The 26,263-nt window shown below is 42.5% G+C and overlaps 1 protein-coding gene across 7 annotated transcripts in view; it reads right to left on the reverse strand.

Annotated features, from left to right (window-relative positions):
* Window positions 1-26,263, reverse strand: part of HPCAL1 (hippocalcin like 1) — a 1,733,702-nt gene that overhangs the window by 1,092,763 nt on the left and 614,676 nt on the right. For 6 of the 7 annotated variants that reach the window (XM_078647808.1, XM_078647811.1, XM_078647806.1 and 3 more), the window contains exon 3: window positions 14,268-14,357. The gene's annotated coding sequence lies outside the window, so the exon portion shown is untranslated. Of the gene's footprint in view, window positions 1-14,263; window positions 14,358-26,263 lie in introns of all 7 variants that reach the window. The other variant, XM_078647812.1, reaches the window with a different exon arrangement.

The following is a 26,263-nucleotide window of genomic DNA, read 5'->3' on the forward strand; positions in this document are numbered from 1 at the left end:
TCCTCTGCATTGTCTCAAAAGCAGATTGAAAATCCAGAAAAACACAAGTGGAGATTCCATGAACGATGCCTTGCTAGTTCTAATATTAGTGCTATCATTTGGATGTTAATAGATGTACCCATACCTTTAATAAACCCGGTTTGATTTAATGGCAGGAGGTTATCAATGTCCACCCAAGGTCTGTTTTCTGACATATATATTGTCCCATTATTTTCTAGCCTGGTGTTCAACTTTCTCAGTACCGGCTACTAACCATTATAGCTTTTTTACTTTTGAACAGTAGCGTAGCCTATTTCCGGGGCCAATTGATCGTGTAATGTGATGTTTAAATTGAAACTGATCTTTTGCGGCTAGCGATCACTTTCCAATCTGTGGCTCAAACTATAGCTTGTAACCATAGGGTATAGGGGAAGTGATACTAAAGAATAATCTATAACTGCATGTGATTTTGATGAGTAATGGGAGGAGTGTGCTGGAATATCCGGAAGCACTCGACCATACAATACTCATAATACCAGGTTCTCCAAGTTACGCGCTGCATCCCTGCCCATTCTATACAGCCATTATTTAGAGGCTTAAGTTGGCAAGATATACCAAATATTATCGATAGAGTCCAATATTGAATTACAAGGCGTTACCTGGAAAAGATTCATATTAAAATCCCTGACAGAACGATCATAGGTACTGTGTTTTTTGCGCATTAGGAAGATATTAGAGATAGAATAAGTTCGGTTGTTTCCTTTTTTCTGATTTCGGTTAGATGAATATAAACATAAATTATCAACAACGGGAAGCAATTAGTGGTTGGCTAGACCAGATCTTTATCGCCTGTATATTCGGATGATCAATCCTGACCTCTTCCATTTTATTATTAAGGTCCACTGATACATACAATGCCAGACCACCCGCTGCTCGACCCATTAATTTTGTTTTAATAGCTTGTTTTACTGTAACACAAATATCCCAGGAGATCGGTTTCTTCTTGTTCTCATGCCTCTTGAAGGAGAAATATATGAAAACTTCTAATAAAGGATATAAAGTCCTTATCATCCAACTTTGCAAGAAGACCCTCAATGTTCCATACGCAGTCGTCAACCTTGTTCTCTTTTTTGGCCAGTCAATGTACCATTTTCCTGTCAATTGCTTACTGCTTTGCATGGACCAGTGCACAATGCACTAGGGAGCCAGGACCAGTCTGTATTGTAGTGTAATAACTGCCTTGCAGAGACTTCTTTGTTACTAGTTTCTTCCTTTAGGGGTGTGGTGGCACTTGACAGAGGGATTGATTGACTCTTTGCCCCTATTAAGATTGAGAATGCCACTAGTTGTTGACTATTTTTTATTTTGATTGTCTTCTCCTGGACTTTCCCCGTCTTTTACATTCACCTTGATTGCCCTTTCTTCCCTGCTCTCCTTCTGCCTTGGAACGGTCTTCATGTCTTTCCGGTTGAAGGAACTGGGGATACGCTTTTCTTTTTCTCTCGTCATATCTATACCCCATTTTGCAAATGACTCCTTTTCTGCCCACACTTGGTCAGCCAAAGCTGTGGTTGCCAAAGTAATCAACATTGGTTCTTCACTGGACCTTGATGGAAAGTTTAAAAAAGTGACTGAATGGATATCAGAAGACTCTTAATAGTTTACCTCCAGTATTTCTTTGAACATGCGTGTCCCTGTCAATCTATTTATTATATCATAGTTCACCCCTGATTTATATTTTGAAAAAAATTACAGTTTGCATCGTTATTAGGAAGACTGTTGGACACCAATGACGGTTCTCTTGCACCGTTCTGGGCAATACGAATGTTAGACCTGGCATCATTGGCATGAGTCTCTCCTCCATTTTTTCTGTTTGCCTCCTCTGTTTACGATGTTTTTGCTGCTAAATGCTTTGGGCACTGTGCCACTGCTGATCAGTGCCACAGTGCAAGTGCTCCCTATGTGAAATTGCTGTATTGATTGAATTCCATGTTTGGCTTATTTGGTTTACTGTCAGTCCCTAGTAGAGTGCACCAGGAGTGCCAGGGCTTGTAAATACAAATGCTGCTAGTGGGCCTGCAGCACGTGTTGTGCCACCCACAAGAGCGGCCTAGTAAAAGTATGTCTGAAGGTCTACCATTGCTAGACCACGTGCAGTCTGACTGTCACGAGGACTGCGCAAGTACACCTACTTGCCAGTCCCTAAACCTTCCCTTAACTTCATGTTAGTCACCCCTATGGTAGGCCCAAGGGCAGGGTGCATTGTAAGCATAAGGTAGGACAAGCCTGACAAGGTTGGCATGTCCTAATAGTGAATTACAGCCATACTCGTTTTTCACTATTGTAAGGTAACCTGCTCTCCATAAGTTAGAATGGGCTGCCAGGATTATTAATGCTATAATCCTAGCGGGCTCGGGGAGCATGTGCAATGTCGAGTTTGGTATCCCTGAACTCAGGGTTTAATAACGCATCCGTTTGTGTGGATGGTTTTTGGACTCTGTGTTTGAAAATAGCACTTTTAGAAAGTAGCTATTTTCTTGTCTAACTGTCTACCGGTCTCTGCTGGTTCTGGTGTGCGTGTGACAGGAGCTGGGTGGCTCCAGAGGTCTGAATGAGTCAGTGTGGGATGAGTGGGGCATTTGCATTGAGAGTAGGGGAAGAGTAGCTCCTGATAGCCTGCCCTGCCTGATACAATGCTGGCTCCGCCCCCCTGCCAGGCGACTGATGACTCTGTGCTTGCCTGGGACTTTCCTGGCCCACCTCCTGCCGGGCAACTGATGGCCCTGCCCCTGCCAGTGACAATGCTGGCTCCGCTCCTGCTGGGCGGCTGAAGACTCTGCCCTGCACAGTGAATAGGCCAGGTGCTTCGGCCTGGCAACACCCACAACAAACCCAAGATGGGGGGAAATTCCCCTGCATGGACAAAGGGATCAAAGCCAAAAAGGGGTATAAGAGAAGGACCCCTGAACCAAGAATTTAGATCACTTCTGACAAGGAAACCTGAACCAAGGACAAGAAGCCTGCTGATCTAAGGACTGCCTACCCCTTCTGCCAGAGTGCTGTTTGTTGGGGGAATCCTGCATTGCTTCTTTATTTTTGCCAAGGAACCAGGAGAGAGGAACTGTGTGTGTACTCTCAATCTTTGCTAAGAAAATCTCCAAGGGCTGGAAGAGTGCCAGTCTCCTGTTGAAGTCACAGGGCTAAAGGACTTCATCTGCTTAAAGTGCTGTTTGCTGGAACTTGTGAATCCAGCACCTCTGGAAGAATCAAGCAATCTCGACGCCGACGGACGCCGCCGAATCCAGCTCGACATCGTGAGTAACGGCTCCAGTGTCCCGCTTCCTCGACGCCGGACGCCGGGCCCGATCGACGCCAGTAGCGACGCCAGTGAGTAGCGAGTTCGGCTCCAGCTCCAAGTGACCCTGTGTCGACGCCGCTGCTGATCGCATCAACATCGAGCCCTCTCGACGCCGTGAGCGCTGCTCACTCTTGCAACATCGACGACGCCGTATCCTGCTTCACCTCGTGAGCGTTGCTCCCGCCTGACTTCGGTCGACGCCGCTGCAGATCGCCCCAACTCCGAGGCCCGATCGACGCCGAAGACGCGACGCCGGACATCTCGACGCCGCTGATCATCGAGTGCTTCACTTTTCCAAGGTACTGTGTTGTGGGGGTCTGTGCGACTCCGGGCTCGACGTAGCGCTCCTCGCGGTCGACGCCGAACCTTTGGATTAACTTTGCCTCGACGTCGTGTGACTCCCGTGTGGGTTACATTGTTGCCAAGAACTGTGTTCTAGAGAAGAAGAGTTGCTTTTGATACTAAAGACTGTGTGCTAAGAAGAAACTACGCTTGAACTATTATTTTTCCTTCCAAAAGTATTTATTAAGATTGTGGTATATTTTTGTCGTTATTTGGTCTTGTGCTAAGCCTTATATAAAAATCCTTATTTTTTATAATACTACTGTGTCATGTCCATTTGTAGTGTATTCACTTTATTACTGTATGTGGTCATAAATGCTTAACGCACTGCCTCTGAGATAAGCCTGTCTGCTTTGCCAAGCTACCAAGGGGGTGAGCAGGGGTTATCTAAGTGTGTGATCCCCTTGCCCTGACTAGAAAAGGTGTGTCCCTATTTGTCAGAAGTGTATACCTCTGCCAACTAGAGACAGCCGCTTCTAACAACAAACTACGACCTTCTCAATTTTAGGTACCTGCTCTGGGGTTTATGAACTATGTTGTGAGCCTACAGTATCTTGTTTGTGACTTTGTGCTTTCACTTTTTCAACATCTTGTGAGTTTGGTTTTTTCGCAAGGGTGTGTTTAAGCCCACTGTTAGAAGACTTGTCGCCTTGAATACGGACAATCATTACATTGCGTTGCGCAGTATCAGCCAAGATCTTTAGGCCTGGGGAAGCTAACTTGTTCCCCATCTATTCTATCTAGTTCCTTTTCACTCAATTGAGGTTGAGCTAGCTGTCGTTGGTTCTGATCCACTTGTTCATCCTTTGCCTTCCTCTTTGGTTGAGCATTTGCTTGGATGAAATTCTGATTAACATCCTCTTCTGCTGTTCGTCCCTCCTCTACTAAAGTCACCACTAGCTTTATAGCTCTTGATTTAAAGATAGGATACACACACCCCGGAAGGCTCGATAAACGATCTACTTGGCTTTAATCAACCTTTTTATTATGGGTTTTCCTTAGTCTTTTGCGCTGTCATTTTGAAAGCTTGACCTGTTCCCCATGTGAGGCACTTCTTTATCCTTCAGGTGCCTCTGAAGCACTCTTATCCAGCAAACATGATGAATGAAGTAAGTGGGTGACCGGGTTTATGCCCTATCTTTCTTGTGTCCGACCTTCGCTTACCAACCACTGTAATGCACTCTCCACGCTAGTTAATCCCACCAAAGCCTGTTCAGTTTCCAGTGGATCCTTGGGCTGTAATTTGATCTCAGCTCCCTCCTGATGGTATTGATTTGCTCTAAAGGGGTTATTGCGATAGTGCCTGGTTTAACTGACCTTGATTTCTGCTAGCACTAATATTAGCATCCTTGGGAGCGATGACAGTTTCTCCAAGACCGGACTGCAAGTACAGGTCGGAGTAAACTGTGCATTAAACTCTGCCTTTTGAACCAATGAGTTGAGCGCTCTAATTTTGTTATCGATTGCTATGATATATAACGCCATGATGTTTAATAGGTCCACTTGAATGTCTAACTTACTTGATTGATGTGTCAAAGTGTTTACAACCTATTGAAATGAATAAAGCAAAATCTCCCAGGTGTTGTTTTTCGGTCTTTTTTCACTAGTGGGTTGACCATTTAGCATGTCGGCTTGTGTGCAAGTACAGAGGAACTCGGTAACGGGGAGCCCACCACTACGGAGCACAAGCCCAGTGGTATTGCTTCCTCCGCCTGAGGCTCCCCTAGCGATGGTAAAAAGACGTTGACTGCTATGGCCTCTTTATCTGGAGATGATGTATTATTGGGACAACCTAGTGATAATTCCACCTTGCCGGTTTCCAAGCCTAACCCCATTGTGGGGGCCGCTCCATCCGAGCCTTCTGGGTTGAATATATAATTGGCAGTATTATGACAGTTAGGATAATACACCTCCGCTGTGACCTGGATAGTCTTGCCAGTGTTGTAAAATGTACATGGCTCCTTGCCAGTTTTAGAGTCTTCCATAGCACCATTGTTGTTACGACCTACTTCCTGAATTTTAGCAGACTTCAGATAAGAAGATAAGAAGATCCTAACTCACTGCTGCTGTTCTTTTCACTGGAACTTTTTATGGCTCAGGCTTCCCATTGGAAGGAACCTTTTTTATGTTTTCAAACTCTTGCCGAGAGCGGGTGCATTGGGAAACTCCTTTTCATTGGAAGGTACCTTAAAATTTAATTATACTTATTTGACAAAAGCGGCTGTAACAGGCTTTGTAAATGGCTAATAGGAGTGTCCTTGCAATATGTGAGTAATGCAGCAACTGGGTTCTTTAAAAAGTCACATTTCTTATGCGCTTTCCCTTGTTGATTAAAATTAGGCATTGAAGACTTGGAATGCGAATATGCAGGCCCTTATTATTTATTATTATTATTATTATTAGGGAGATTTATAAAGCGCCTGGTTTACGCCCACAGGCGTGTCACCTTCCACTTGCTCTGCCGGGCCTGCCTCTGCCACCTCCCCCCCTGAGAAACTCTATTTGAGTTTGATCCACTTAGCTGCTTCTGTTTCTGCCTGGCAGCCAGTGGCACACCTCTTGTTTTCCCTGATCACATAATGAAAGATAGTTGATGAACGATTTATTAGGGGCAAAACGAAAAGTCCCTACTACTGCTGCTGTAACTATTAGCACTGCTGGGAGCAAGCATAAGGCAGTAGGACAATAGTAATGCGATAATAAGGTGAAGGGTAGAGGTCAATAATAAATTGGCTAGCCCTCAGTCGGCACGGCGCTCCAACTAATCCTAATAAGCCAGCAACATTTTGCAAAACAAAGGGCACCAAGCAGAAATATATATTGGAGGCGTTCTTACATCCCAACTTTCTAAAGTACTTGCAGTCCTTTCTGTGCCTTAGAGTGATGCCGTTTGAATGAGAGTGAGAAGACTGTTAAAAATGTTGCTCCTCCTAATCCTTACTTAAAGTGTCTTACTCTTCTTCAGCCTCTATTCAACCACTCCTCACCCTTTCAGCTCATGCGTAATTAATGGACGGTGCTTTGGTGGTTGATAATTGGTTGGAGCTTCCCCGCTCCCCCTCTTGTCCTGTGTGACCATGACTCCGCTGCCCACAGTTGTCTACTGCCCACCTGTCCACATAAGTTGGTGGGGGTCCACCAGGCAGCCGCAGACCGTACCTGAACCTAGCCGGGCAGTCTCCACAACCCACCTGTAGCCCTCTCTCTGCGGCTGCCAACTACCGACAGTCGCACTCTCTGTAAGTTAACGATTTTTGCTCCAAAAAGGAAGGAAGATAGTCAGCAGAAAGAAATGGTAACAGAACCCCAGAGCCAGGCCAAGATCTTACGGAGAGGACCGGTGACCGGGGAGGGGAATACAGGAAGCTGAGGAGCTTGTTGAGTTTGCCCTCACCGCAGCTCAACTCCTCCCTCTCATCTTGCGTTTGTATGACACTATTAGTCATCAATCTTGCCCCAAGATCCTGCCAAGCTAACAGCTTAGCTTAAGAAGTGATGAGTTCTTAGAGAATAACTGGAGATCAGATGCTGCCGGATACAGTCTAGGGCGAGAGGTATTTAATTCCAGAGAGTTGTGGCTTTGATAGAAAAAGGTCATTCATTTTGACATGGCAAACGTGAAGGAAATGGCCAACATAGCAAAAGTGGAGGCCAGACCAGAAATAAAAAAGCAAAGAACATGCATGGAAATACAACAGTGAAATTACTGTGAAGATAGAGAACTCCAGAGTGATGGACTGCACAAGGTCTTGCAAATTAATCTCTTATCCACAGGAAGCTATGGAACTATGCCTGGGGTGGCTTGATGGAGGTGAAGTAAGTAAACCAAGCATTAGATGAGCCTTTGTATTCTGTTCAATTTAAATATGGCAGATCAGGTACTTAGGTGGGGCTAACTGAAGGGTGTTGCATTAATCCGGATGAGAAGTATTTGCTGGCTGAGTGGCTATGTGTTTGCCTTCAACATGAAAGAAAGTTACATCTTCCCACGGGTCGTAAAATAGAGGGCACAGATGGAAACAACCTTATTGATATGGGATGTGCAAAAAAATAAGAAAATTACCAAAATTCCTGAGTTTGGCAGTGGGAATGAAAACACAACTCACAATAGAAGGTCTCGAGACATAAGACAAAGGGCCAGATGTAGGTAGCCCAATACCGGTCGGTAACGGCCGAAATTATCGAATTTTGGCCGTTACCGACCGGTATTGGGCATTTGAGATATAGGGGTCAAATTTAAGGATTCGGTAATTTACCGAATCGGTAATTTAAGGAATCGGTAAATTACCGATTCGGTAAATTACCGAATTCTTAATGTAGGGAGCACTCAAGTGAGTGCATTTCTGAGTTAAGGATTCAGTATTTACCACCAACTAAAAGTTGGTGGTAAATATCAAAAACCTTTGAAAAAAGCAAATTTGTGCTTTTCCAAAAGTGCCATGTGGCAGACATACATGCCCTTAGGGCAAGTATGTGTGCCACATGTGCACCCATGCACTATTCAGGGGTGCAACAGGGTGTCAATGTGACACCCTGCCACCCTTGTAAGTCTTCCCCCTATTACCGATTCAGTATTTACCGAATCGGTAATTCCCCTTCATTCCTATGGGACTCCAGGGCCATAGGAATGAATGGGAATTACCAAATCAGTAAATACCGAATTGGTAATTACCTAATTTTACAGATTCAGTAAGATTTACCGAATCAATATCTACATACCATTTAGCGATTCTGAAATACCGAATCGGTAAAATTCGGTATTTTAGAATCGGTAAATAGTATTTACCTACATATGGCCCAAAGTGGTTTATTGGTCACCCAAGACTATTTGTTTTGTCAGAGTTCACCTTTAAGCAGTATTCTGCCATCGACCAAGGAAGACCCTGTAATATTACAGATTCAAAGTTGGATATGCCAGCCACTGAGGAGGAGACATTGAGCATTAAACTAAGTCTTGTATGGTAAGCATAAGCATGTAAGTCTTGCCCAACATTCTCATGAGGGCCGCTAGAAGCACAGTATAGGAAATAGAGAGTGTGGTCTAAAAGCACTCTACACTTGAGGTATGGTGGGCATGTTATGGGGAGGAGGGGTGAGTGCAACAGTCTGGATCCTGCTGGTCAGGAATGACATTTTCCACTCAAGTGCCAGTCACCTCATCCGCTTTCTATGGAGCCTGTGTATGAATGCCTGATGTTGAACAGTGTTGAAGGCTACAGGCAGGGGTAATCGAATCAGAGTGAGTATTGGAGTAGAGACTGATTAAAATATTCCATCCACAGCTGTTTGCACTGTGTTTCTCCCTACGTAGGAGGAGTATGTTCAGTGTGAGTTCTAAACCATGGGGGTCAAGCTGCACCTCACTAATGAGATTAAAACAATCTGAAGATGGTCTCAGATTGCTTGTCGTTTAGAGGCGACCTTGCTTGCCGTTTTTGGTCTGGACTGTCCCTTGTGGGTGGAGTCAAGACTGATTTGCATACGGTTTGTCCCTGCCTGTAACATCGAAGCTAAAATAGTATGTATTAGTAAATTACCTATACATTACCAATAGCTGAGATTAATTGAAGCAATCCACTCATCCCTTTTTGAGCTGTCTAATGAGTACCATAACACTGACACCATGCATATACTATCCAGAGGTTATCCAGTGCCTTAAGGAGGCCAGTAACAATGGGGTGTGGGCTGGCAGAAACCGGGAGTGTGCTGTATACAAAACAACAGAGGTCAGACAACCAGACGTCAGAGAGCCAAACAATCACAAGTTGTTTTCAGAATTTTGACTGGAATGAGAAGAAGAGGTACAAGATCGAAGTTGCACAGAATCATGACATTTTTAATGACTAGACACTAAAAATGACATACGAATAAATGTTGTAATCAACAAATCTTTATCTAAGCTCAAGTTTGAAATGGCCAGAGCACAAAAATACATTTAGAATCATTTAATATCGATTATTGTTTTAGTACAGGTAAATTTACAACACATCACAGTTCAAATTCAGATGCAATTCAAAACAAATACCTTGTGAGAATGAGAGAGAGAACAATAATACAATTTGAGAAATACAGGAATGAATCATACAGATCAAGAATCGGTTGCAGATTATCAGGGTTATGGAGCCTCAAGTTGAGCTCAAAGAGAACGCTAGAGCACAAAGTGCAACAACCGGAGTCATACAACCCTTCAGCCGAAAGGTTTTGCCTGCTCGACTTCACCAGCGGGCAAAGTGCAGGAAGTCAAGAGAGTTCAGTTCACTGAAATCAGAGTTCAGTCTGAGGGCATGCCAGTCATATATGAAGTTCAAAGATGGCCAGCCAACAGTCTTTTCCCACAGGGCAGTTATACTTCCAATTATGCATAGATCTTTCCCACAAAAGCATCCTTTGCAGTTTGCATGATTTTCATTGGTCGAAGTCTATGGTCTGTCTATGGGGTGATTGTTACCGTACCAAATCAAACCGGAAATTATCATTTTCAACTCGAACTGGTTTGCAATCCTACTGCATGCTTTTACGATGCAGATTGAACTCTCATATGTTTTACAAGTCACGCTGTTAGTCATGTTTCTTAAGTATGTATTTGTATTGTAATATCTAATGACCCAGAATTGACTGAGAAACTCATACTAAATTAATTACGCTCCATCAAAGACAATGAGAAGGGGAAAAGCTTATTGAGAAACGGGCTGAGATGTTAACCAAACTATTAGACCCTCTAATAATAGACCACCCTGATTGGTGGCATGACACATACGGTACATATGGCAGGATTTGTGTCGGCTTCCAAGTGATTAATATTGTTGAGTGCTGTAACGCTTTCACAATGCAAACATTATGTAAACAATCGTTAGATTGTGTGTGGAGGGGGAGGGTCCTTGTATGATGTACAGATCTGTTATTGTTGAAGGAATTAATAAATATAATTTAAAAAAGCATAATACACTCTCACACTATCTAAAGCTGCTCTGTTCTAAAAGATTGATATCATTTTCCTGATTCCACAAATGTAACCTATTAGCTGCCTTGACTGCCCCATAATCCAATGGAATGTTTAACAGGAACAAGGTCTTTAATGTTCAGAATGTTTTAACTGTCTGTATTTCGAGACAGTCCCTGAACAACATATTAGTATTCTAATCTTTACCAACGTATCTGTATTTTTGTGTTTCTGTATTGTCTCATCTATGGATTGCTTTTAAATCTGCACAAACAAATGCGGTGTTTTCCTTTTGCCTGTGTGTAATGTGTCAAAATCCACTTCGCTACTGATGTAAAAGGAATGTGAAATATAACTCTGTTTTAATTTGGACTACATTTTCCAAACGCAAACAATACAGCAAATGCATCAGCCTAATGAACCTTTAACAGCTCATTTAAATATTATAGGGAATATCAACCTTAGTTTTAGGTTCTGCCAACTGTTACTGGCACCCACTGTGCAAAAGTGCCCTGTAGAGCACGCAGATGACTCTACAATCATTTTCTTTGAATAATAGTAGATACAAGCATCATCAGCCTGGATTGCAAACCCTAATCAGTCGTGGTAACAATGTTTTTACCAGTTTCACATTGCAAGAGGCTGCCAAAGAGACTTTTGTGGTATGGCTATTGCAGCTCACCCAGCTATGAAAGTAGCGTTCTAGCCCGCAGCCCACTGGGAAAATGTGACAGTAGAAGAATGGCCAGGACAGCTCTGCCATTCCCAAAAATCCTAATCCTGGCCTTCCTCGAATAACAATTTGATGAAACTATAGTGAGGTCCCTAATACCTAAAGTAACATAAACTTCCTCTTCATATTCCTATCCACATCTTATACATGTTAGAAATCACAACTTTTATTCTGCAATGTGAATCCTGTGACTAATAGCCTCACTCTCAGATGGAATACATTAGGTCAATATTATTCTGCAAATTTTCCTAGATAGAATTGATGTGAAGTACCCAGCAAGAGACCAACACATTTGCAGGTAAACATGTATAATACCCCCTAAAACGGCCCCAATATAATTTTATGGAGACCAGCAATTTGGTACTTGTAGGCCCCTTACTGTTCTTACTATATATATATTCCCTGTACGTTCTCTTATATCTCCGTTTAAGACCCTTATATCATACAGGTGTCTAGTACCTGGATTAGGCCATTGTGTAGAAAGTTTACATTAGTTTATTCATGAATAAGGATTCTTTTTTCTCATCTCTATATATTGAAAATGAAACATTTATTTAATTATCGTTCAAGCCAACTATTTTAGGTGTACATTCCCACCAGGTCATTTAACTCATTGAGAGACAATGACTTTTACATTCATCCCCTATGCATTTCGAGTCCCATGGTTCTTTATCAAAGGCTAAATATAGTTCCACACAGAATCACAGTTGGAGCCCTCCAGTTATATATAGTATGATGCAAGTTTTCCCCATGTAGCTAATGAATTATTCATTTTAAAAGTTTGGAAAATTGGGTATCTGGTGGGAATGAACACAAGTAACAGCAAAAATCTGTTGGACTGAAGAACAAAATAAAATGTAAATTTTCGGAATACAGATAAGAAAAAAAAAATTATTCACAAAAAATCAAATGTGATCAATCACTTTAAGAGAACAGTGACTGGCATCAGTTCGACACTCAAGAAATTAAATATGACGTTCCATTGATCAAAGGCATAGGTTTGGAGGCACACTGGGGCATTTGACTGTGTAGAAACATTGACAAAAAATGTACATTTTAGGTTCATTTAACAGTGTGCACTGCAGGAGAGTTCATTATAGTATGATATTCAAGCGTAACATGACACTCCTTAAATTAACACCACTTGCACTTAACATCACTTACACTTCTGGGTGTTTGTTTTACACACCAGAGGCCGTATTTTAAAAAGCGAGCACCGAATGTGCTAATTTAAGAGAAGTCTTTGCCACAGTTTTGGTCTGACGTGAATCGTCAATCATTTAAACACTGGAGCAGTGGTATTTTACCGCCTCAAACAGTGATATATGGCTGCCTGTCACAGGGACTTTAAAGGCTTAAGCTGCTTCCGGTATTTGCACCAAGCACCTACCTTACTTACATGAAGCAGCGCTAGTCAAAAATATTTTGTGATCTGGCCCCAGGTGACTAAGTAATAATGCTAGCTGTGTTATCTCTATTAAAACTAATAAATATGCAAAAAAATATTATTTATAAATACGGGTTAAGGGGTGAATACTTGACATTGTTTAGGAGGTATAAAAAACAATTTTTCAGCATGCATAAATACTTGATAATTAACTTCATTTTGAATTTGGAGAATGCAAGACATTTGCCAAAAATTAGTTGATGTCCTTTTCACCCTACTTGGAGGGTTGAGTGATATCTATATAGGGTGGATGACAAATGTATGGTATATCCGAGCAGAAGGGTCAGGAATTAGAGTTGGGGGATGTGGGACATCCATCACAAACTGGCAATGTCACAAAGTCCCCAAACTCGAAATTAGGGCCCATCTGTTCAGAAAGAGGATCAGGATTAATAATTATTTCCTGATTCTTGTGTATTTATTTTAATGTTGTTGCGTCCTTCCAAATATGTGAAACCTCTATTGTCTACTGGGTACCTTTCCACAAGCAGTCCATTTAGACAAGGTTAAATATATTATGTTAGTGCTCATTATATAGAACTTTAAAGTATTGTATACTATTTTCTAACAACGAAGACATTGGAGGGCAGCAGTTCAATTGCTATTTGAGTTATTTTCGAAATGCATAACCCCATGATCACAGATATTTATTTATTTACGGAATTTTATATTGCATAAATACAGTGCACTGTTGAGGGAGCTGAACACAAATTTCACTGGCCGTGGGCACGGCTATTTTCACAAGGTAGCCTATCTCGTTCAAAACATGCACACAATTTGTTGCTACACTGATCAAGTTCCTTTTCCCAACGAGCGGCACTGTTGCTGCCTGTGCTCTGTAACCTTTTGACCTGACAGCACAAATTAATGTGTCGATTGGGACACAGAATCATTTATTTGCCTCCAGCTAGTTGTTCAATAAGTTTCTCAACAGCGAATAAACTAGAGTGCAATAGAAATTATAGATTGCTTTAAACAGGATGGGAAAAATAGCCTTGGGTGCTGATGTATTGAAGTAATTTTCGGACTGTCTGGTAATATTTTGTCTTCTATAACACTTAACAATTGCAATAACTTGAAAGAAAGTGTCATGTTCCAGTGTGACTGAAATAACCGGGAGAAAAATGTTTCTAACACACTACTATCATCACTTTATCTGATAAGATGTGACTCACAAAGGCCTAGCAGGATGTTTCAGATTTACACTCAAAACAAGAATTACAATACAATAGAAATCATTTGCTCTCTGGCTCCTTGCTTGAGAAGCCCACATTGACAGTGTGCTCGACACGATCACCAAGCAAAGTACTACTACCTTTCAACATAGTAGTAATGTTGAAATACTGTTACATGAGAAAATGCCTCAGATTAGCACAGTCATTGTCTAGAAAATGTACAAAACAGGAGAAACTTGACTGATCTATAGATGTTGTGGTTGAAAACAGTAAACTAAAAATATGGTACCTACAAAATATTCACGCTGTCTTGGCGAGTGGTCTCAGATGCATCCAGCTTAGAGGGCTACTTTGGGTGAGCGGGTTCCAGGTGACTTGTGCCTCTGTGAAGAAACAAGAGTGAGATCATACAGTTAAGCATGTGAATGGAAAACATTGGTACAGTTAATTGAGTGTGAATAATTAGCATATGTTGCTCATTAAAATTTGAAAAAAAATACCTATAGTCTCACAGTCTTTAACCGCATGCGCGCTAGCGGTTTTCCCGCTGCGCGCTGCGCTTTTCGAAAAGCCACGTTACATGACGAGCGTAGCTCGTCATGAGCGTGCGAGCGGTGTATCTCATGACGAGCTGAGCTCGTCATGAGCGCGGAAGGGGTTAAAAAGACAAAGAAAACTTCCAAGGACTCAAACCAACAGAGAACTTAAACATCCATTCTATTTATGTTTCAGTTATTGGTGTTTTGTGTAGCTGTGGAATGCTGTACACAAACCACTTATTAGTTTAGGAAAAGACATAATATATGACGTAAAAAAGGGCTTAAAAGTTATAGGTAGTTCGCATCTCAAGGCCAGATCAGCCTGTCCTTAAATCTGGAAATGCCATAAAACTTCGATCTCTGCATAACCATTAGCAGGTAATCAACCTGGTCCAGTAAGTAGCTAGGCACCACGTCTCAAGATATAGACTAGCGTGCACTCAATTCCATGAAGTCCTTCGTACATTGCACCATGGCAATAGAAAGTTGTGAACACTTTTGGTGGCGCTTTCATCACAAACACAGCCACCCTAAACTCCACCAATTCCTGAACCCAACAAATTCATGAGCACCCCTAGCATCTACCCACCATTGAACCTTATAAACCTTCAAGCCCTAAACTCTGCCCATCTACTTGTGGCTGGTGATGTTCGAAAGTGGTGAGGCGTAAAAGTCCCCTTTGACTCTCACCAAGTGAATAAAGCAAACACTAGGGGAGTTAAGCTATTCATGACAACAAAACTACAGTGAACCCAGGACAGCTTTAAACCTCTTTTTAATGCTGAACATCCGATTATGTTCATTTCAAAGGCATTTCTGGCATTACCCCTTTCACATGCTCTTTTTCGACTCAAGGACTTATCTCAGCAATAGCTATTTAAAATAAAATAACTACTGCAGCTGCAGGCAACTTACTTTACTGCAGTGTTAGGGATACACAGCACTTCAGTCTGTATATTCACTCTCACAATGGGAGCCCTGGCAGAGAATAATAAAAAAATTAAAAAACATGGCCAATCGTGAGCTTTAAAAGAAAGCTGCACTATAATTGGCAATGTTGTAAGTCTTCCTGCCCCAGTGCTGTCTGACTCTACAGGAGTACCTTGTGTGCCAAGGAGCCAATGCTGACGTAGCTCTTATGCTATTTATTATATTAAATGGCTTTTGAGCTGCACCGAGATTGGATGTACATGGCAACACAGCCCCCCAATGAAGACAAGGAGGGCTGCGTTAACTGGCCAAGCCCCTCCCCTAAAGCATAGTGGATTTGCACACAAGCTTGAAGTGCGCAAGTCAGGCTGGCCTTATCCGGAGACTGGCTAGTCTGTCGTGCATTTTAATTACCCAGCGTCATAGCTGTTCATGACATCAGCCATGTCCCTTCCTCCCTGTTGGCATATGACACCACTAAAGCAAATGCATCCCAAAACAGGTGCGGTATAAATCCTTGCTGAACACGAATTTACATATTTAAGAGAAATAAAAAAAAAATTAAGCAACAGTTTTTTCTAGGGGAATGGTGGCTCAAAGTAGTGGGGCAATGCTCTTCCGCTCCTTTAGAGAAGCCGCTGCTGCACCCATCCATGAACCACAGAAATCCTTCAACATCCCTACACTCAATCCATTCCGGAACCCTAAAACACCTCACCACACCTAAACACCACTCTTCCGTTTACCACCCCTAAAATTCACCCATTTCTGATAACTAAAAAACCCGAATCACCTCTAAACTGCCATTTCTGCCCCTAAAAATCCCTCTGCACCCCTAAACATTACAAATCTTTGAATGCTAAAACGCCTCTCTAGTCCTAAACTCCACCAAGCTTATTCCATGTAATTTTTGATTTTTCCTTAAAATTATCTTTCCTTTAAAATACTTCCTTTAATTTTGGTTAATTTGTATTTCACAGTTTTCCTATCTGTGTCTTCCTTCTTCCTTTGCCCTTTTCTATCTGTTTATCTTGCTCAGGCTAAAGTCAGCCTATGAAACATAAGCCTTGGTGCTACAAATGAGTTGTGATGCAAACCACCGGCACCTAGCTCCCCTAATTAAGCATTGACTCTGATCCACCTCCAGTGACTGCTACTAGAATACAAAAGTCAAATTTAGATATGCTGCAGTGTATATATAGTGCTACACCTTATAGCCTGCACAGCTGCCTGACAGATTAAAGGGTCTACGAGGTCATGTGAAGCAGGACACAAACAATTCAGAAATTATGAACACTGTCCTGTAAGTGGAAACATGGCGTCGCTACCCAACCATATGGAACATCTGATAAAATGGGACGAGGCCATTGGTTAGAGGCTGGGCATGCAAGTTGTGGGTTGGGTCAAAGGCCAGGCTCAGAGCTGCAGCACTGTGGTAGTCACCTGATGGTAATTGGCCAGGTATAATAACATGCATAACTAGCAGATGCAAAGTGGTGTCTCAAAACGTTCGGGAATAATGCTCATAAGAACAGCAATACAAATATATATCACAGCTGTGTGTGTGGGAAAAGCTAAATGTGAATGTTATGTTTAAGAACATTTTTAAAACACTCACAAAAATGCTCTTGGTACAATTTTTATCTTGCCATAATGGGAACAATCAGATTGTGTTGCATTTTTAAATTCCAATTTAAGGGATCTTTCATATTCTAATAGTCACCCATGAGGGTATCCAGGCGATGTGAATACAAAATAAATAAAGAGATGGAGCTTGTCACTAGGTCACACAATTTATGGTGCTGTCCATTACTAGGGCAGAAAACAGAATTTTAAAAAGTGAGAGCAGTAGAGCCCAGAGGTTACGGATAATAGACAACATCCAAATTCTAACTAAAGACAACTTGGACGAGGAAACCCTGACAAAAGAGGCTATTCAAAGACTTTGAACCCTGGAGATAGGACATGGTAGAACTGAGAGTCTGGCCCTTGGCAGAGAAGAAACACCCAAACAGGTGAGAAGATACAGCAGTGCCAACAAGAAAGTGACTACAAGCAAAATACTGCTTTTGGGATCAAAGAATTCTAAAAAGAGTCCCAGAGAGAGGCCTTTAACCAGAAGTCTCCTAGGCTCCACATAAGCATGAAAAAGGAATTCCTCAATAATGTATAAAATATGAAATAAAGACATTCCCAAAGAGAAAGAGGACACAAGATAAATGTACTCCCGGCCTCCATCCCCGGCACCAAGGAACAGAAACACCAGCAATTAAATGACGGTGTCTTGGTGAATCTTCACCTGAGAATCAGCAGCAGGTAGCCTGTAACTTAGTGACGGTGTCTTGGTGAATCTTCACCTGAGAATCAGCAGCAGGTAGCCTGTAACTTCACATAGAAAGAGTGCTGCCAACCTACGCTGGAAAGACAGTCTCTAAAGAAATTATATAAATGAAAACAGAGGAAAGGGACTGTACTGATGGCATTCATCTCCTGCATGGATATCCGTAAAGGACTCTTGTGTAGCACTCAATCGGGCCTTTTAAGATTCTATATTGCAAACATACTAGTGTACTGAAAAGTAGTCATTGTGACCTTAAACTTCAGTGGAGAAGTGTGGCTCACTGGTTAGTGGAGGCAGACCTGGAAGCGGAGGTCAGCCCGGGACCAAGGTTCAATTCCCGGCTCGGCGGGGTCTTGAGTCCTAAAATGTCCATGGACTCGACAATTCTCGCTCCGGTGCCTACTCGATTCACGGGTTCACACTCTGCGACTCTGGGCAATAGCTTGCTTAATCTCCACAACGGCCCCTTGTGGCGGAATGCCTGGCTTTCACCTTGCGGATACCCTGCCGGGGTTATCTCACAGGGGAATACCAGGACGGGTTCCCTAAGCAAGCACTTAGAAACCGCTTGGTGATTTGCGCTATATAAATTCCTGTACATTTATGTACATTTTAAACCATGACAACTCCTCACCCTTTAACCAAATACATTTTACACCAGTCACAACGGGGAAATCATTAGGTTACAATTTAGAACGTATCCCTCTGTACAAATGATTCAAAGTGAAGAACTCGAGAGCACAAACCAATCGGTTTTAATTTTCCTTCACATTATTTATGAATTGCTGTCAAAAGAAGGAGAGAACAAGCTTTAAAAAATATGCTCTGAGGGTGAAAGACCGAATTCACCCCAGGTTGCCCCTAACAGAGAATGCCATGACATGGTTTATTATTTGGTGATCTTCAAACCTGGCAGAATCAGTACAAACACTGAAAGAGATTCAGGCCTAGATGTATCAACGTTCCTATTTGCGATTTCTTAATAGCGATTTTTACCGAATCGCTATTTAGAAATCGCAAAATGAGATGTATGTTTAAAATCGCAATTTTTTTGCGATTCCTTATTATTCTTTATTTGCGAATTCACAAGTTGCGAATTCGCAAATAAGGAATAATTTCCCATTCATTCCTATGGGCAAGGAGGCCCATAGGAATGATTGCGAAATAATTCTGAAATTGCGAATTCGCAATTTGAGAATTATTTCAAGGGTGCAGGGGTGTCTCATGGACACCCTGCTGCACCCCTGAAACTTACATGTGTGTGCATATGGCGCACATACATGCCCTATGGGCATGTATGTGTGCCACATGCCACCTTCAAAATTGCTAAATTGTGAATTTTGAAAGGTATTCGCAAATTAACACCAACCTCAAGTTGGTGTTAATTTGCGATTTCTTAACCAGAATTCGCAATTTGAAAAAGCTTCATACATGGCATTTAAGGAATCGCAAAATTGCGATTCCTTAAATGTTTAAGCAAAATAAGGAATCGCAATTTTTTTGCGATTCCTTATTTTGCTAATTTCTCATACATCCCAAAAGATGCAAAATGTCCGTTTGCGATTCGTTAAGGCCGAAATTCTGCGAATTTAGGCCTTAACGAATCGCAAAAGGCTTGATACATCTAGGCCTCAGTTTGCAACAAGTGTGTAAATGTATTTTCGTGCTCAGAGTAACTTTATTTCTAGGTATAGACCAGATTGACTAAGCTAACGAACAGAAGAACATAGATACAAGACCCCAGAGCTAGCAGGAAGTGAGGGAGACATTGCACAATCAATGGAACTCACTCAATCAATCGGGAAGTGTTAAGCCTGCTACTCACCCGTGAGGGTCTCAAGGCACTGGTGGGGGGAGGGGGAGCAGCTCCGGTCAGTCGATGAGCCAAGCAACACAAGAAAAAAAAATTCCAACCCTCCCCCTCAAATTAATTTATTAGCCAATAAAAATGCATGGTGAAAGGGAAAGTCACAGACCGGAAAGGAGAAAATGACCTGGGCAGGACAAACAGAATATTATTCTTGTGAAAGGATGTCTACTATAGTGATTCTACTAAACTCAGCAGTGTGGAACTACCTTAAATGCTTATGAAAGTCTGACATCGGATTCTTGAAAGCCTGGTCCATCAGTACAGCTGTGATGCAGGTACTCCCACTGTGGGCCTGCGGTGACTAGTTATCACATTAGTTAGGCCCTGATATTGTCAGTAGTGACACTTTGTTCTCTAAAACAAATGGTAATAAGTCTGCAAGTCAAAGCAGGCGCCATAGAACTTCATGCCTGCTTTATTGATTTTAGGATTGATTTGATAACATTGACAGAAATAGCCTCTGAAATAAATTGAGCAGTTGAGGAATAGATCCCCATATTGCTAATATGCATAAAATCATTATATTCGTGTACCTGGATCCAGGTAAACCTTGGCAACAACAGATACCTATTGAAGTAAATATACACATCAGGAGCCTGTGATGTGTTCTTGTCCCAATTTAATTTAATCTATATGTCTCTATCATGACGCCCATAGCAAACCCCAAAGCCTGCCCACTTAAAACAGGATACCGGGCGTGACTGCAGTCAATTAACGACACTCTACAGCCACCCAACAACCCCTGGATTCATTCGGCAGCCATCTCAACTCTGTTATTAGGTACCTACTACAGGACACCTGGCAGTGGATCGGTTGTCCGACCCGGCCCCCCAACTCCGCTTTGACTAGGCTGGAGGCACTTTGCAGTTCGGGGCTCCGATACTGTGCCTCCGCCTACCTTCGTTTCTCCAAATCGTGCATACCAAACGAATACCACAACAGGATTTTTCGAGCCCTTATGAACAATATCTGGATAACTTCGAGTGCACCGAGTAGATTCTATCACTCTCTAGGAACCCGCAACTGAGCCCTTCGAAGCATCTCCAGACAGTACCTGGATAGTTCAGAGTGTACTGCTCATTGCCCACATCACTTACCAAACTGGCAACCCGGTCCTGATAAAGATCCTGACTGGATAGGATCGAAACGCCGTCGACCCTACGTACAGCACAACTCACAGCACTCTCTCAACCTTGGTTCCAAACAAACATTTGTTATCCATTTATTGATGACAAAAACCATTGCTTTTGTACATATTATTTTTCACTTTGTCACCTTGCGTCCTTCGCTGTCTTTTCCCACCTGTCACTCGTGCCGTCACTCTTTGTTTCAAGAGCACCAAGTGCACAAAGCCCCCTTCGGTTGCCATTGAATTTTATGCCAACAGTGCTTTTACAACTGTCCTGTATAAGATTTGTTTTTAATATATGATGCTACATGCACTTTCCAAAATTGATACAGAGAGTCTCCCCTTTCACGACCTTGTAATGTCTTGTACACGCACGTATATTTGCCTTCTTCATTGAATACGATTAAGATACTGTTGCTCAAAACACTTAAAACAGGAGGCATACCGATTCCAGCACTTCTGCATGTAGACAATACAGAAATCTTTGATAAAACCAATACACGCTGAGAGGCCTTGAAAAATACTGCCACGATAATCCCTTAACTGTAAACTATGACAAATCCAACGAGAAAACACCGGAAAGAGTTGATGGTGAATAACTAAAGAGCTGGCTACCATGGTCTCTTCATATAAGTACTTGGAAGAATGGTTTTAAGACACTGAAGGTAAAGCTCTGCATCACAGAGGCCTGAAACCTAAGATAACTTTTTTAATGTTTGCCATGTCAAAATTGGCCAGCAACTTATCCAGTCCCTCAGTAAAGTCACTTTGAGATATTTTTAGGGAAAGATGCATGCCTTTGTTAACATACGGTCTTTTCATCTGTGCTAATGAGTTGGCTGAAGGAAGCACCATGTAAACTTTTTAGACGAGTTTTCATCTTGCATTTTTGTACAACTCGGGCACAGATCTAGACCTATTTGGAATTCTGTTTGATTAAGCAATTATCCTAGCAAGCATCTCGAGTATTGAGTTTTTTGTACGGATTTAATAAAAGTACCGTTAAAATCCTCATTATTGGCAGAAATAATGAAGGCACAGAAAAGCACTAACTCCAGTCATCACTACAGACGGATATATTCTGTTAAACCTTTACATATGTACGAATTAGGGAAATCCTCTCTTCCGTCGTTACCATTTTAAAACAATTTAAGAGAAACACATGTGCCAGTCTTTTTTTATATCTGACTGTGGAGCAGGCCAAATGCTAAAGCAGTAGGATTTTTCCTAAATCCCTATTTTCAAGGGTGTTTGCAGGCAAATATTACAGAGAGTATGCCGTTAAAATTTAAAAAGGTATATATGCAAGGGTTTGTTTTTTCCAATTTGATATGAAGAAAACACAGCAAGAACGTAAAACCCTTGTACTACTGGAGGCCGGAGAATGTCAATCTAACCTTGAAAGATTAACCTATATACTATGCTGCTATCTCAGTCTGCACGAAGAACAAACAGCATTCCTAACTCATCTTACTGCCGACTGTGGAACAAGACTTGAGCCCAGGAGTGCAAGAATGTTTTACCACTTCAGACAGGCAACTGGCCGCTGGATTAATAACGTTTATAAAAGCAGAGTCAAAGAAAGTGAGGCTTTCCTGCCCCCCTACTACGGTGGATCAGGTTATTATACACAGATCCTACAGCCAGGGCACGGACGGGTAGACATGTGTCGGATAGTTACCCAGTGCATAAGGGCACCAAACAGGACTGCCCCCATTCTCCGCTCCTATTCGTACTTGCCCTGGAGCCCCTATCTATAGCCCTGCGAGCACATGGGACTCAGATGGGCATCCCGGTCAGAGGCGTACACAATCTAATATCTTTATACGCGGATGACATTTTACTGTACCTGAGAGAGCTAGAGGCAGACCACGCGGTACTTTATGAAATATTTAACCGATTTGAAGTGTTATCCGGCCTGGCAATTAACCCTGCAAAGTCAAACGGCTACTATTTTTTGGACGCGCAACACCCTGCCTCCATAAGCTTTGGAAGGTACCGCATACCAGTGGCCCAGACCACGTTTAAGTACCTGGGAATACAGGTATACAGGACACCGGGAGGATACCTTAGATGGCAACCTTAGGTGAGCTATAACACTCCTCAAGAGCAGTGTAGGGTTCTGGACGTCCTTGCCACTGTCTGTTATGGGGAGAGTCGCACTTTCTAAGATGGTCATGCTTCCCCGACTACTGTGTTACTTCGTAAATTTGCCCGTGATAGTTCCACAACAGATATTTAACATGCTCAACACCATTCTGATTAACCTTATATGGGGCTCAGGTCGCAGACGTATCAGTCTCCGGAAATTGCAACTGGAAACCAGATCAGGAGGCTTGGGTGTCCATGATTTCAGAGGGTATTATTATGCCAGTCAACTCCAATGGCTCTCCTATTGGGTAGCTGGTAGGAATCTACATGAGATTGAATTCACGCCGGAGAGACAGGCACATGGAGAGATACACTCACTGCTGCTGCCAAAAAGCAGGATCCCTCCGGACAGTCACCCGCTTCTCCACACAGCCCTGATATGCTGGAGAAGAGCACTGGCATACACCTCATCGGCAAAGCCATATGCGACGAACATTCCTCTACTGGGTATCCCGATACCGCAAGGTAGGACCACAAGGCAAGTACTACACCCATGGATAGAGAATGGGATCGAGGATGTGGGTACATTCTTTGGGGACGGGACCTTGCTAGACCATGAGTCCTTTCAACAGATCACAGGTGCCCCCCCAGACTGTATTTACTAGATGCCGCAATTTCCCATTATATCCGGACTACTTGGGCGCCACAGCGACTCCAGCCCACACAACACGAGTTAGTTCACTTATTATATTACATGGGAATAGGAGGACCATTGGTAAGATGGTTGTACACAGGGATCAGGGAACATGCAGCCATCCCACTCAATGCACTCAGATACGTGGGCCCGAGCCACAGACGTAGTACTGACTGATAAGGCCTGGCAAATTATCATAGAGCACCCCAGGTGAGTGTCACGGAATGTTAAATTTAGATTCATTCAAACAATGGTGCTACACAGGGCGTATCTGACCCCGAAGAGACTGCATAAGATGTTCCCGAACTCCCCACATACATGCCCACGTTGTGGGGAAGAAGAGGCCGGACTCCTCCACATGCTCTGGGCCTGTGCACGCCTACGGGGATACTGGGCAGGGATATGTCAGGTACTGGAGACAGTTACTCAGATGCCGGTACAGGAGGAAGCCCTATACTGCTTAGTGGGATACCGTAAAAGACCCAAACAGTTGAAGGCCAAATTGAAATTCTTAGATCTGGCACTCCTATTAGCGGTCAGGGCATTGACAATGAAATGGAAATCCCCCCCCCCCCCCCGACACCCCAAACGTCTGTGTGGCAGACAGACCTAGTGAAATGGGGCCGAGCGGAGGGGTCAGCCCTGAGGAGAGAGGAAGAGAAAGGACAGAAGAAATATCCCATAGCACAGGACTGGGAGGTAATGCGGATGGATCTGGAGAGGATGGACCTTATACAGTCGCAAGGAGAAAGGGGGTGATACTTACAAAGAGAGTAGAGTTGGTGGGACAAGTTATTCCGGCACCCAGGGCAGCGTACAGGACACAAGTAGGCCTACTTTAGGATTTGCTTAGCTTTGTGAGGAATCAGACGACACTACACTATAGCTATATCACTGCGACCAGGAGACAAGGGTGGGACGGGGTGGGCCTGTTGGGGAGGGTAGGGAGGGAGATAGAAGCTGTTTTTTCCTTGATATGTTTAACGGAGCTGCGAGACTAATGTAGGCGGTACCCACAGTGCCAGCACGGAACACAAATATGAGAATGTTGGACTTATTATTGATGGGACATAACCTTTGAGACAGCCCCACATGTTGTGGGGAAGGAGGTACACACGGCCGCGACAGTTCAGATGACTGACTATTCAGCTTTTGGGAGGGGTGAAAAGATAAAAATGGGGCTGATGGAAGTAACGTGTGTTAATATGTGCAAATGTCACCTTGATGCAATCAGTCTTGAATAAAGAGTTAAAAAAAAAAAACTTGGGTTGCGCATGAGTAGATGCAACACAGGGTGGGTATGTAATGGAAAGCATTATAAGTGATTAATAATGACTGTTTTCCATAGAAGAATGCTTTTCTGCTCTGCAGGAAATATTTGGGTTGATGAAAGAAATATATCCGGTTTAATTCTGAGCGAGAATGGGAAGGTGAAAGACAATTGTCCTTCACGAGTCCTATGTGCCTGCCAAGAGTTTGCATGAAGAAACAAAATAATCTTCAAGAGAAGGAACACTTCCTTCGAAAGCGGCGCAAATGGACAAACGTGACACAGAGTTTGTTACATGACCGGGATGAAGGAAATGTGTACTATGACAGCGGCTTGAATTTGTATTTCCTGGGCTAGAAGTTGATAAGATGAATAAACAAAGAAGTCCCTCTGGTAAAGTGACATGTTGAGTGGTGTGACAGTACACCCCCTTCCTTAACCAATTGAATGAGGAGAAGTTGTCTGTTCTGACATAATTGTGGGTTGGTCTTTTCGGGTTTTAGGGTATAATTGAGGTTCCAATTGGGAGGGATTAGGTTGGTGAGTGTTTCCTACCTGCGTGAGGAGAAGCCCATGTTGCTGTCTCCTATTCTTGAACTGGCTGTTCCAGTCTGCTGATTCCTGACTTAGTCTTTGCCTCTTCAAATCTTCTTGAGGGGTCTTACTGCTCTCATGGCCAGAGTAGTTTTCCTATTTCCTATTGGGTTAGTATAGACCGAAAACTGAATTTGCATAATCATTTGCAAATGTATTTTATCTCAGAACCTTTTGTCTCTTTCCACTCCTTTATGTACAGTTACTGAGATGTGATCTATTGTTATTCTCTAATTTTCTTTCTCGTGATGGAATATGATTCATACTGTATTTGGTATTGATGAGCTTTTCACATTATTTAGCTAAACAATTGTAAATATGCAAATTAATTTGTCTTTAATAGAGGAGTTGATTCTCGATTTATAAGTTTAATATATTCAGGTATTAATTTGTCAAAACCTGTCAACATAAATAAAGATTGCATCTCCACAAATTATATGCAGAGATGATGATATAAATTGGATTTTGGTAAGTTTGGTATTTCACTCACCCAGCGTGTAGAGACTTGTTGGGTAATGAATTTGGGCCTTGACTGTAGAAATGTATTAGTCCCAGATCGCTGGATCATTTGTAACCATCTGTATCTTTGTGATTGCTTTTGTTTCATGCTTTCTACTTCAAAGGCTGAACTTATTTCCAAATCTCAAATTACCTATAGTAATTCTGTATGTCATTGATATAATCACAACTTGTGTTAGACCTGGTAGCTTTGGCATGGTCTCCCCAGATCTTTTTAAACCTCATTTTGCTTGTGTATGACTTTGAACGCTTTGACACTGCTATTCAGTGCAAAAGTGCTGTGCTTGTCAGATACATATTGGTGATTGGTGT

Source organism: Lissotriton helveticus, chromosome 6 (assembly GCF_964261635.1).
Source record: "Lissotriton helveticus chromosome 6, aLisHel1.1, whole genome shotgun sequence".
NCBI lineage: Eukaryota > Metazoa > Chordata > Amphibia > Caudata > Salamandridae > Lissotriton > Lissotriton helveticus.